General features: G+C 41.2%; 1 protein-coding gene across 18 annotated transcripts in view; it reads right to left on the reverse strand.

Annotated features, from left to right (window-relative positions):
* Positions 1-12,353, reverse strand: part of SOX6 (SRY-box transcription factor 6) — a 1,055,545-nt gene that overhangs the window by 187,206 nt on the left and 855,986 nt on the right. The gene's annotated exons all lie outside the window — the stretch shown is intronic.

Genomic DNA, 12,353 nt, shown 5'->3' on the forward strand with positions numbered 1-12,353 from the left:
CCTGGCACAGATTTCTGAACAAGGTTAAGTTAGTATACGTAGTAATTTAGTAAGTGAAGTCAGATGATAGTTTAGTTTAGTTTCTTTATTTATACCTTGCACCGAACCATGACGTAACTGGGCAGCTGATATTCCAGGCACAAATCACCTTAGAAAAGCACAGGTGGCTTAATTTTACATATCGACAGTTACTTGAGATTCCAGTTACTCTTGGCTGTATAAAGAGATCACCCACTGCCCATCCTAAAGCATACCGGATCAGGCCTCCTCCACCTGACACATTCAGAACGTACTCTAAGCACCCGTCAAATTTCCCCTGAGCTTTCAGTCACATACACACTCCTCAACATTCTGTCAGATTTCATAGGTGACCAGCAGGGCAGACCAACATTCAGCCCGTCAACTAAGCAGCATGATCTTTCCTAGAGGGATCCAGGAAGCCAGCACGATCCAATAGAACTCGGTCTCAGCTAAAACGTATTCATTGGTCCAAAGTGCTGGACTGTGCAAGGATGCAAATTCAATGAGGACATCTTCAGATGGTGTTTGTGTTCAATGATCTTATGGAACACTAAAATATAGTGACTTCAGAATTACGAATTGAAGATAAGGATCTAGAAGGGCCAAAAAGCTTTTCCATTGAAGCCAAAAATCATGTTATGTAATTTCAGGCATCATTTCTGTGTGAAGGCCATAGCGCAGTGGCATGTGGTTCCCACTGTGGACTTCACCCAAGAATCTGTATTCAATGTGGTCCTTGCGCAGGTGGGTGCACTCATTACGCCGGTGCTGTGCCACTTTGCCTTTGGATATTCCAGGAGGTTAGAGACACCTTTGAGGGCGTAGGTGTGACTATGTGTCCATCTGCTCTTGGCTGTGTGCTTATTTACCTTTAGACTGTGACATTAAACACACTGCAGAGTTGATGGTCTAGAGAGGACAGATTATAAACAGCAATACTGCAGACCAATCCCTGTTGACAGCCCTTAGAGGTGAACCCGTTTGAGGCTTTATGACTGAATGACTCACACCAATTATTTCAACTATCAAAGCGTTGCAAGAGCAATTAGTCCAGCACCATTCGAAATCTGAGGCTAGTATTTATTTCCTGCAGTTGGAATATTTCTAGATATCTGATTCTGCACTTAGCATGGCATGCTGTGACATAGCCCTGTACGGTATGTCTTGCATGCTCAATCTATGTTGTTTTCGGTGGTTCTATGAGTTTTGAAAGACTTTCTTTTGAAAGTCTGCAGTTTGGTCGACTAGTTTTGGTCGACCTGAAATCAACCATTCTGTTTTACTCAATTCCCACCTCCCCAATCGATGTGTCTGCCACCTTCCTACCTCACAGACCCAGCCTCCACCTTCTCTAATCATGCATACACACATCGATATACATTTATATGTGTAGGTCGAATCAGTGCATTGTTTTCTTTGTACATCAATGTCCATTTGCTCACTATTGAGACAACAGAATAGTCTTTTTGTTGTTGTTGGGTAGATTATGTTTGACAAATGTGTGCGCTGCCATGTTTGCACCATGTGAAAACTGAATATGAGTACGAGTCAATTAGACACAATGGGCCTGATTCATAGAACGTTTTCCCGTGGGATTGCACCATTATAAAACACTTCCATGAATCAGGCCCAATGCACTGTATCCTTTAAACCAGTTTATCATAAAAGATTAATTGACTGAAGTTAAAGATGAGTTTTTATTACACCCTTATTACATAAACTGACACAAACTAACTGGTGCACATGCATGTGTTTCATCCCTGATGGGTTTACTCCAGGCAAGAGTCTATATCAAACAATGCTATTTGCAGAACTCAAATTCAAGTCACATTTAAACCCATAGCAAATACAGTTCTCTTCTGATTTTGTAATGTTATAATCCATTTATAATCCAAAATTAATCATAGCGCAATACATTTCCATCAACAAAATACATTTCCATCAGCAAATTCCAAATTACATTCATTAGTAATGCTCATCATATCAAAAGAGAGGGGGAGACAAAAAAGAGAATGAACTCGTTAGAGCTCATAATTGATTCTAATGTATCCATATAGCTTGTTAGTTATGAATATGTCACATTGGTATATTCAATACGTTACTATAAACGATCTAACATCAACCATTCAGAGGGCATTCAATCTGAAACTAAAAGTAAAGAATAGCTTTTGTATTCATTTCATATTGTATATTACCTGTAAACGAATTCAATATTCCTTGTGGTTAGGCTAGATATCCTATTCCCAGAGTTTGGTCGTTTAGAATACAAAAGTATTCAACATGTTAAGACCTGTAGAAAGAAAGAATCACTATGCTAGATATTCCCTCATTTTGAATTGGCTAGTTACCCAAATATATGTTTCTAGTTCATAACCCCCTGGGCGTTAACAAGCCTTTTCAGGTTGGAGAAAGCGTGTTGTGCTCAGTCTTTCAGTATAGTGGTGTTTTGTGTGGCTGTGTGCAGTCACCATCTTAGACCAATATTTATACTTATGATGTCACATATTCAAGTGGTTACATCATACGTTTCTGACATAATGACATCTATTTAAAAACAGTAGATTCCTGTAGATGCTATCGCTTCATAGTGATATTATACTGATCAACTAATTATCTAATGTTTTTACTTGCATTCCGTAATAGTAGAATATATCAACTCCATATAGTATATTCAATAGTATTCTTTTTTTGGCAACCGGTGTATCAATACTCTGTATGTCAGATTAATATAACAAGAAGCTATCATCATTCTTAATATTGATAATGGTTGAGCATGTGCGGTTAATCAAATTCTGGAGCACACCAATAAGAAACCCAATTCCTAAGAGGGATATTAAGCATAGTAAAATCCACAGATCTAAATGGGACAGCCATGACTATCATCAAGATATTGTTCACAACTGGCAGGATATTATCATCTTAATCAACTATTTGATCACCAGAAGAGACAGCAAGATAACACAGACCAAAGTAGCGAAGCAGCTCTGGAAATAGTGATAGGCTTGAGCTCGCTAGCACTGCAAGTGGTGGTGATTTGGAAAGTTTAGAAACAGAGGGGACTTAAATACAAATAAGACCAGTACTTCATCCCATATCTCCTATAACAACAACAGATGTCTACTCTTCTTTTTCAGGCCAAAGAAGAAACCCCAAAGAAGACACAAAAAGCCTCAGACCAAAGACATAGGGCCTCATTACACGGTAGGCGGTAAGGGTTTACCGTTATCGGTATTTTACCGGTACCGGTAAACCCTTACCGCCTTACTACGAGGTCCCTTTGCGGGTTGGAGAATTTAACGCCTGCTTTTTGCAGGCGTTAAAAACCAACCCACAAAGGGACCAGGGAGCTAATTACGGTACCGCAATTTGCGGTGCCGTAATTAGCACCTTCCCCATTCCCATTATGCCCTATGGTGCAAAAATGGGAATGGGGAAGGGCAATGGGGGAAGGGGGAATTACCGCCCCACCAACCTTTGAATAGGGCGGTAATTCCCCTTTCCACCAAGGCGGTGCCGGTATTTTACCGGCATGGACCAAGGTGCTAATAGCACCTTGGTCCACCGCCTTCCGTGTAATGAGGCCCATAATCTTAGATAATATAGTGGTGAATATCTCATCTAAAGGTTTAAGTCAGGAACAACTGAGCTTCTTTACCAGTCGTCTCTCATTCAGACCGACCACTAATGCAGACTTCTTTTCAGAGAGAGTTTGTCTCTACGAGCTTTTGAGGAAAATGCAATGACACATTTTTTCATATGATTCCACCCAAAGTGAAGCCTTCCCCCATGTTTGAATATGTAGAGATGAAGCCTAAAATCTATGTTGATCCATCATTATGACACCGAACCTTGTGTTGATGTGGCATGGCACTTACATGTTCTGCTCGGACAGCCTGTCTCATAGGATGTTTCAGACCCATGCCCTCAGCCAGGATATCAACCTACCAAAGACATTGCAGATAACATTTGGTCCAAGATCTTCATCAATATTGATTTCAGAAACAGCTGTTGTGTCTATGGCAACAGTCCTACACCTAGAAGATCATCAGCAGTACAAATGGAGCCCATAGTAATGTGGTCACCACCAGTCCAAATGATGGTTCATAAGAATAAGCCCCTACCATAAAGGCAACTGACAGTGTACCTGCACCATCCAACACTCACCTCTGCTCTATACCTCGCCTTTCAAATACTACCAGCAAGAAGCCATGATTCTTCTCAGCTGAACTGAAAATCCAGTGTAAACATTTGCTCCAGTAGACAAGAAAATGTCTTTGCAATAAAGTGTTCATGTGAGTGAAAACAGACTCCAGAGAGCCCATACCAAGATGTCCACCAAGAGTGTAACTGTTCATGACAATTAACTCATACCAGGCAGCCCACAGTCAGAGTGGTTCATGCCAGTGAAATCATTCAGAAATGGATGACATTCATACACGCTGAGACTCATCTCAGCTCTGTAGCCCTCCCTCAACTACTGGAATTCATTGGTAAAAAGCAATGCCACTTCTCAGCTAGACTAAAAAAAAAACAATATTATAAAAACTGATTCCAGAAGGCATGAAGATGGCTTTGCAATCAAGCTGCAATGTGAGTGAGCAGACACTCCAGAAAATACCTTTACTGAGCAGATCCTGGGAATTATGCCCCCCGCCCCCACATGCATACTTTGCAGTGGCTACACAGCTTGCTAGAGCAAGTGGATTACAAACCTCAAAACATGTGTTTAGTATAAGTCTGATATCCATCCCATTTCAGAGAGGTGCAAGGAAATAAAATGGACAAAAAACCCACCGGCCTGTTGGTGGGCACTCTAAAGTCACCTTGCTTGATTCTTCCTAGCTTCTGGAGTCATTCCCTATCACTTCCCTCTTGGGGGTTTCATAGATAGGTTCATCACTTCTTTTCTGAGGTTGCTCACATCCTTAATTCCTTCTTATAATAAGGGGAGTCGATATGGTCAGATCGAGACTACTTTACCCCTGAGAGCATCTCACTACTGGCTATGACACGTTTGGTGCAAGAGCAAGAAGAACCAATGTAAGTCTGACGGGTTATTCACTGTTCTGTGTAAGCAAATGATACTTCATGCAAGATTGCACTTGCGTAAAGGCACACAACATATATGTACGTGTAAGAGTAGCTGGAAAGCTCATTGACATTCTATTAATTGTTTAAATGTATATCTTTGGGGTTTTCATTTTGTATTTTTTCTGGGATGTCTGGACATTAATTTTAATGCTAGGAGGTGCAAATGCATATTAAATAATGTGTAGGAACCCAGAAATAACTTGATTGATTGACTGAACAACAAAAAAGCACCTTCCCTGTATGGAACTGTTCCAAACGCGTCATTTAAAGGTCGATGTCCATCTCGTAATGATGTTTTTGGATGCACCATACTCACATAAGTATAATCCTTCCAAATGTTCTTAGAATGTTTTACGAGCATGCCATACATATGCAGAATATACAAGAGAGATAAGAACGTACATGTTTACTGTCGAAGTTACTTAACTCCACATACTTGCAATGTCTGTGTCAGAATTCCAGAGCCCAATTGCATTTCTTCATGAAGGAAGGTGAAGTTGAAGGTTAGGCTTTCTAAAACCCCCAAAAGGGGAAGGAATGGCTATGAGTTTGGTGTTTTCTTCTAATGCAGGAAGGATATATTCAGTGATCAGCTTGAGATGATCATAGGTAATCCACAGTGCATGTTATCTCTTCCATACCTAGTCGTCAACACTCCAGTGGAGCCGTGATATCAAGATCACTCGTGTCCAGGTGAAGTGGGAGGAATATTTTCTGAAATGGCACGGGTGTTCTTCCTAAACATTCCCTACAAAGGGACTGTGATAATACATCTTTCAATAATGTATTTATTTATTTTTACATGTATTAAGCGCAATAAGCCCAAGGGCAGTAAGGCGCTGTTACAGGTAAGGTTACACAGGCGCTGTAGAAGAATTGATAGAAGAAGTGTAGAGGGAGAGCAGCTCAGGTGTTTGCGGAAGGCACAGTAGGATTTTTCAGCTCTTAAGGCATGGGGTGAGCAGTCTAAAGTTTAGTTGCCATCACTGGGCAACTGGCACCACCCTCGCTGGTCAGTCTGAATTTGGGCATGAGAAGCCAGTTGGCATAAGTAGCTATTTGTGGTCTCTTGGACTGGGCTTTAGTGATCTTCTGTGCAAGGTACGGCGGTGCAGTATTAGAAAGGCACCTTTGGGTGATCGCCAGTGTTTTAACAGTGATCTGATCTCTTATAGGGAGCCAGTGGGCATTTCTTCTTGAGGCAGAGATATGGGCTTGTCTAAGAATGTACAGGTTTCAGACTAGTTCTATGTTCTGATCATCTTTGGGTACTCCTGAGCACAGGCTGTGAGGACTATAACTCTAATTGGGAAAGAGTAACACCAACAATGCCAGTATCTCTGCTTCAACAAAACCACTGCAAATGCTCATCCAAATGGTAGGTTCTTGGTTCCTTTTTGTTTTCCTCTGTCATCTCATATTCTTCAACAATTACACTGCCATCAGACAAGGTCAAACATCCATAGCCTGCTCCTGTTGACACGTGCACAATAACATCTCCTCTCCTCAACAAATGATATGTGCTATCATTAGCAAAGATTTTCCATTGGCTATGATACCCTCTGTTGCACATCACCACTACGGAAGGACAAAGAGGCCTCAGAGAATGCATCAGAAATGTATTACCCCTGTATCACCCAAAGTGATATATTCATGGAAAGGTTTTACACCAGAGCTGTGTCTGAGCTTGTTTGGACTTTTAGGAACTGTGGATCAAACAGCTCTGGGACTCTTATCTAAGAGATTTATATACCACAAGTACTCATCCTACACCTGTGGATTTGGAAGGGAGATAACAAACTTGGCTAGATAATTTACTTTGGATGACGTGATGAAAAGCATTTCCAGTTCCAGTTGATCAAGAGCTCACACGCTCACGTATGTTATATTCAAGGATAATAGTGATCCGTGGGAAATAATTATTTTTGTTTTGTTCAATGATATTCTGCAGACTCAGACAATACCAAATTCCTGGAAAACCTCATATATCTGCCCTATAGGTAAGAAGGGAGACAGGCTATCCACTGAAAACTACAGACCAAATCCTTAATGGATGTAGACTCAACAATATTTGCCGCTGTTGTTCTGAGGCACATAGAAGACTGGATCAAAGATAAGAACATTTTGAATATATTCCAGATGGGTTTTCGCAGAGGCATGGGTACTGATTGTGGAGGACAACATGAATATTTAGATCACAAAAGCTTACACTACAGTGCATGTTGTCTCAATGGGCCTATCTAAGACATTTGATCTGGTAGATCGGGGAAAGTTATGGCACAAGCTACATTTGCTTGGTGTGCCCTCGGGTCTGCTGAATATTCTGGTCGGTCTTCACGAAGAGTTCTTTGATAGGGTGAGAATGAACCGAAACGGCCTAATGTCCAAAGACATTCCAATGTTCAATGGTCTAAGAAAGGGGTGTTTGTTTGCTCCAAAATTGTTTAATCTGTATGTAGCAGATGTGAGAAGTTATATAAGTAAAGCATCTTTAGTTCCGCCAAAAACTGGTAATATTCAAATTCCATGGGCCACGTATGTGGACGACCTCATATTAATGGATGGGACCCCTATTGGCCTACAGAGATCAGTGAATAGCTTTACGGAGTACATGGAACTAAATAACCTGACTAATAATCCCAACAAAATGGTTATATTAAAGCTATGTAGAATTTGAAAGAGGTGTTCATTTACTTGGTTAATCAATAAAATAAAGATTCAAGCTAAAAATCCCATGGTTTATTTGTGATTTCCAATTGTGGCTCACCCAAGCAGAGGACTCTATAGAACCTACTTAAAAAAAATAAAGCAATACTACTAGCTATGCAGATGGGGAAGGTGGATAAACAATTAGGTGAATATTTGCCTTTTTACCGGCTATGAAGTATTATGTTGCTAAGCTCATCCACAAATTAACATATTGCTTGGAACTTTTGCCTGACTGGATAGTGAGTGAAATTGAACGATATGAGGCTCTTACATGGAGAAAGGCTTTATTCCATCTATCAAGCTGTATTACTTTTTCGGCTCTTAGATATGAATTGGGCCTTCAGTCACTTTCCAGCCTGGTGGAATGGAGGAAGTTAATGCTAATGAGGAAACTATGGTCAGAGCTGACATCAAATCTTTATATTCTTCTGGGTACTAAAGGAAGGGAGGGTAGAGGCACTAAAGGATATATCCAGGAACTTAAAATCAGATATCTGCTTATTTTGAATACGATTGGGTTATCAAAGAGTACCTTGCTAAATAAACCTAACTATGTTAAAAAGAAAAAACGGTTCCATGATTGGTCTTAAGCGATAGACGCCACCTCCTGCACGAAGCTTTATTATCACAAAATGTCCTATAAAAATAAAATTGGTAGACTTCAACCATACTTGATCCATTTTCTGGATAAAAGGGTCAGAAAGAACTTTATGCGTTTTCATTTTAATGTTTTGCCAACAAACACAATCTTAACTATTAGATTCGTAAACAAATTATGTGAACGAGGTAGCAGTAGCTACTGTCATAATAATCAAAACATTGAATCTTTTTTGCATCTTTTGATCCATTGTCCTACACTAAGACCACAGAGATTACTGTATTTTGGGAAACATGTATGTAATCCTCAATTTGTATCATTAGAATATTTATGGCTCAATATGCTTCATGGGAAAAATGATTTGTTTAAAATTGTTTGTTGTTAAGGTTCTTAAAGGAGGTATGTAAAATGTTTAATTAACAATGCATCACTAAAGTGATTGTATTTGGATCATTTTTGATTATCTATCCCAATTTGTATCCGTTCTCCCTGTTTCCCTTTTTGATTTGACCTATTTTTGTTACCTAAAATATATTTAAACAATTGTGTATAATTTTGAATAAGTATGGAATGTGAATTTGATTGGAAACTGTATGGAAATTTCATTTGTGATATGATGAAAGAAAATGATTTTGTTACGTTTTGTTTTATCACCTATCTTCTAAACATTTTGTAAATGTTTTCTTTATATGAAACCCAAATAAATAAATAAAAATAATATTCAATCAGCACCTGTCTACAGCAAGATGTCTTTAGACAACAAAGAAAACACACACTTTTTTCTGCTCCTATAACCTGCATTAATTGCACTTATGTTACTGTCAGGCTCCCACATGAATCTTTGGGTTGTAGGATATTTCTGTTTGTTTTACGGCTATTTTAGCACTTGATATTGCAAGATGTAGGGTTAACTCCCACAGATTGTCCTATATTCCAGAACGACAATGAGTAAAAGAAGAAGCATAGCCATATTGTGCGTCATCAAACATCCAAAGTATACTGTACTGTTTCCAGAAACAGATATATCCAGACATAGGCACCAATCCAGGTGTTCCTAATAGAGTTGAAATGTGCAGAGAATCACAATGAAAAAACAGAAAGACTGGACATCCAATGCAGATCAGCCTTGGTTTAGAAGGATTTTCAGCAAGACCACGTGAAGGGCCTGCATTGTGACCACAATCATCGAGATCTCTGTCTCATTAGAGAAGGGCGAAGAAAAGCAGTGAATATATTAGCATTCATGTGTGGTGGGAAAGTGTGCAGTGTTAAGATGTGCTTTTAAAGATGGAGGAGCCCTTGTTGGCCCTCCTCCACCTTCAAACCTCAATAGACCACCTGACCCAGTCCTCATACCATTTTCTCACAGGACTGTGAAAGGTAAATTCCCCATGTTTACTGACTGTCTATAGGTGCTTTTAAAGCAGAATGTACATGTTTTCTTCTCCTGGGGCCTCATTACAACTCTGATGGTAGCCGTGCCGGTAAATCCAGCACAGCTGCCGCTGGAGTTGTATTTTTTCCAGCACCCATGAATGGGCAAGAACCGGGTCATGCTGAGTTCGGTGGACCCGGTAATTGCCCATTCGCGGGTGCCGGCAACAAGGGCCTCCCCATCCCCATTCGGCCCCATAGGGATGAATGGGGATGGGGATGTCGGATGCAGCGGCGCATTCAGATTGCTGCTGGTGCATCCGCGTAGTATGGCGGTCTGGGAACTGTGGTACTGGCATGCCTACCGGTACCGTAGTTCCCGGACCACCAGGGTAATGAGGCCCCTGGTCTTTTTCTGTGTTGTTACAGAACCCCTTCGCCACCCGGACAACCTCATTCCGTTCAATATAGCATATAGCTTACTGTAACCAAGGTCTCTCTTCCACACTTTGCTACTTGACCCTTTGCATGGCATGTCTGGCACATTGCTATCCCGCTGCTTCATTTAATACACACTCACATGAGAGGGTTTAGGCTTCAGTCAGATCATAACAGAGGAAGATGATGCTGGACAGACAAGGAGAATGTGTTTAGTGACAGTGAAACATCACTGGCTATCACTCGGTCTTCGACACAACCACATCCCAGAAGAAACGGAGACATGTGGGGCAACATGTTAACACTACAATGTTTTGAATTCTATCTTCTTGGGATTTGGACTTGTGACATTTCAAATGTGGAGGCTTCCCTGAGCAATTGCAATAACAATGTGCAGGCACTTTTCTTTTGTGTGGCATAGCTGAGTTGGGAGAACATAGATTGGGGAGACTGCAGCTGGACATGTCTCTCTGAAGTGAAGAACAGAAAACCTGAGTTATTTGATTTGACTCTGAATCTTTATATGAGAAAACCAGTGTACAGCAAAAGAAACAGGAGCAAGCATCAGGCCGTGGGTGGGTGCAGTGATGTAACATAGGAAAGCGAAACATAGACAATAACATGAAAACAGGGCAGGGTCATGATGTATTGCAGAGCACACCCCAAAACAAAGCAGCTAGTCGCATCATAAGAGGATCAAGGAGCGGTCGGTAACATCTTGGTTCCCCTGTTCCCATGCAATATGGGGTGGGGAGAGAACGCCAGAGGACAGCACATGCATTGGGAGAGCAGCAAGCAGCTTTCGCAAAGAGGTCCATTATGTAACTGCATCAGGACTAACCAACTTCTGCCCAACAGATGGAAAGATCATACATAGGCGGAGTGAGCCCCGGCAGGATGCGCTCCTCTGTCTTGTTTAAGGGTGTCCCTTATTGTAAGGGCCTCCCTAAGACTTGCAAGTGGTATGCCCCTCTCGGCAGTGAGTGCCCATTTCTCTAAACTGAGGTGCCATGAAATGTAATAATGGAGCACTTGCAACTTTCAGAGACTTGATACAACAACAGGAATAGTAACGTGGTTGTTGTTTAACTGTTTGCTATTAAAGGACGTTTGTATAGTACATATCTCCCGAGGTAGAAGTCAGAAGAATGCTGTTGGACCTGCTGGTATTGCATTCTGTACACGTCATCCGGGTAAGCGGTCACATCCGGTTTTGTATACAGACACACAACCCGTTGGACGGCCATCCTCCTCAATATAACATGGGATTGGGGTGTAAAGGACTGCACAGTGTGGTACAGGAGTGTCGCCTGTACACTGCTTCTTCTGGGTGCCAGGAGGGTCAGAGGTTTAGGGTACACTGGAGCTGTTGAAGGACTTGCAAATTGCATACACGTGTGGGTCTCATACACCACCACGGTGACACAATGCCCTACACACGCTCAAATCAAGTTCAGACTTTTGATGTTCCACGCAAGTGACCTCAAAGGTGTTTCTTTCATAGGCGAGACATTATGTTGTGCACAATGACATTGTCTCACATCCTGATAGCAGCGATGGCTTTTCACTGCTCCCGAAACATGTATTGCATACTGCCAGGCATGCTATCTATCGTCACAGCACATGCTAATGATCTTTGAACTGGTCTACCAGCTCATAAGCTCATTACGCTGTGATTCACATGTAATGGCTTAATTAATGGCGTACAAATAAGAAAGTATGACAATATCAGGCGGAGCCTCTAGAAGACGCCGGAAGAAGAAAGGAAACATGTTTAAAATGTCCATGCTTACTCCCACTAATAGCACACACATGCAATACACCGTTAAGCATGCAGTGACAACACCACAACATATTTGTCGAGAGTGGACTGTGGGCAAAACACACCACACAGATAAAAGGACACGTATTAAATTATTATAAAAATAATCAGAGGCAGCCTAAAATCTACCACTCCAGGGACTTCATATTGGATGCGTACATATCACGTGTGTGTATGACAACTGGCAACACATTATAAGGCCTTGCCATCACACTGATATTCTGACAGCTTCCCTCTAAAAGCTGAGACTGAATGAACACAATGCCGGCCATTTTGGATAAGCAAGGTGGCACGTGGGAG

The sequence above is a fragment of the Ambystoma mexicanum genome, chromosome 11 (assembly GCF_040938575.1).
Source record: "Ambystoma mexicanum isolate Mex_15411 chromosome 11, UKY_AmexF1_1, whole genome shotgun sequence".
NCBI classification, from domain to species: Eukaryota; Metazoa; Chordata; class Amphibia; order Caudata; family Ambystomatidae; genus Ambystoma; species Ambystoma mexicanum.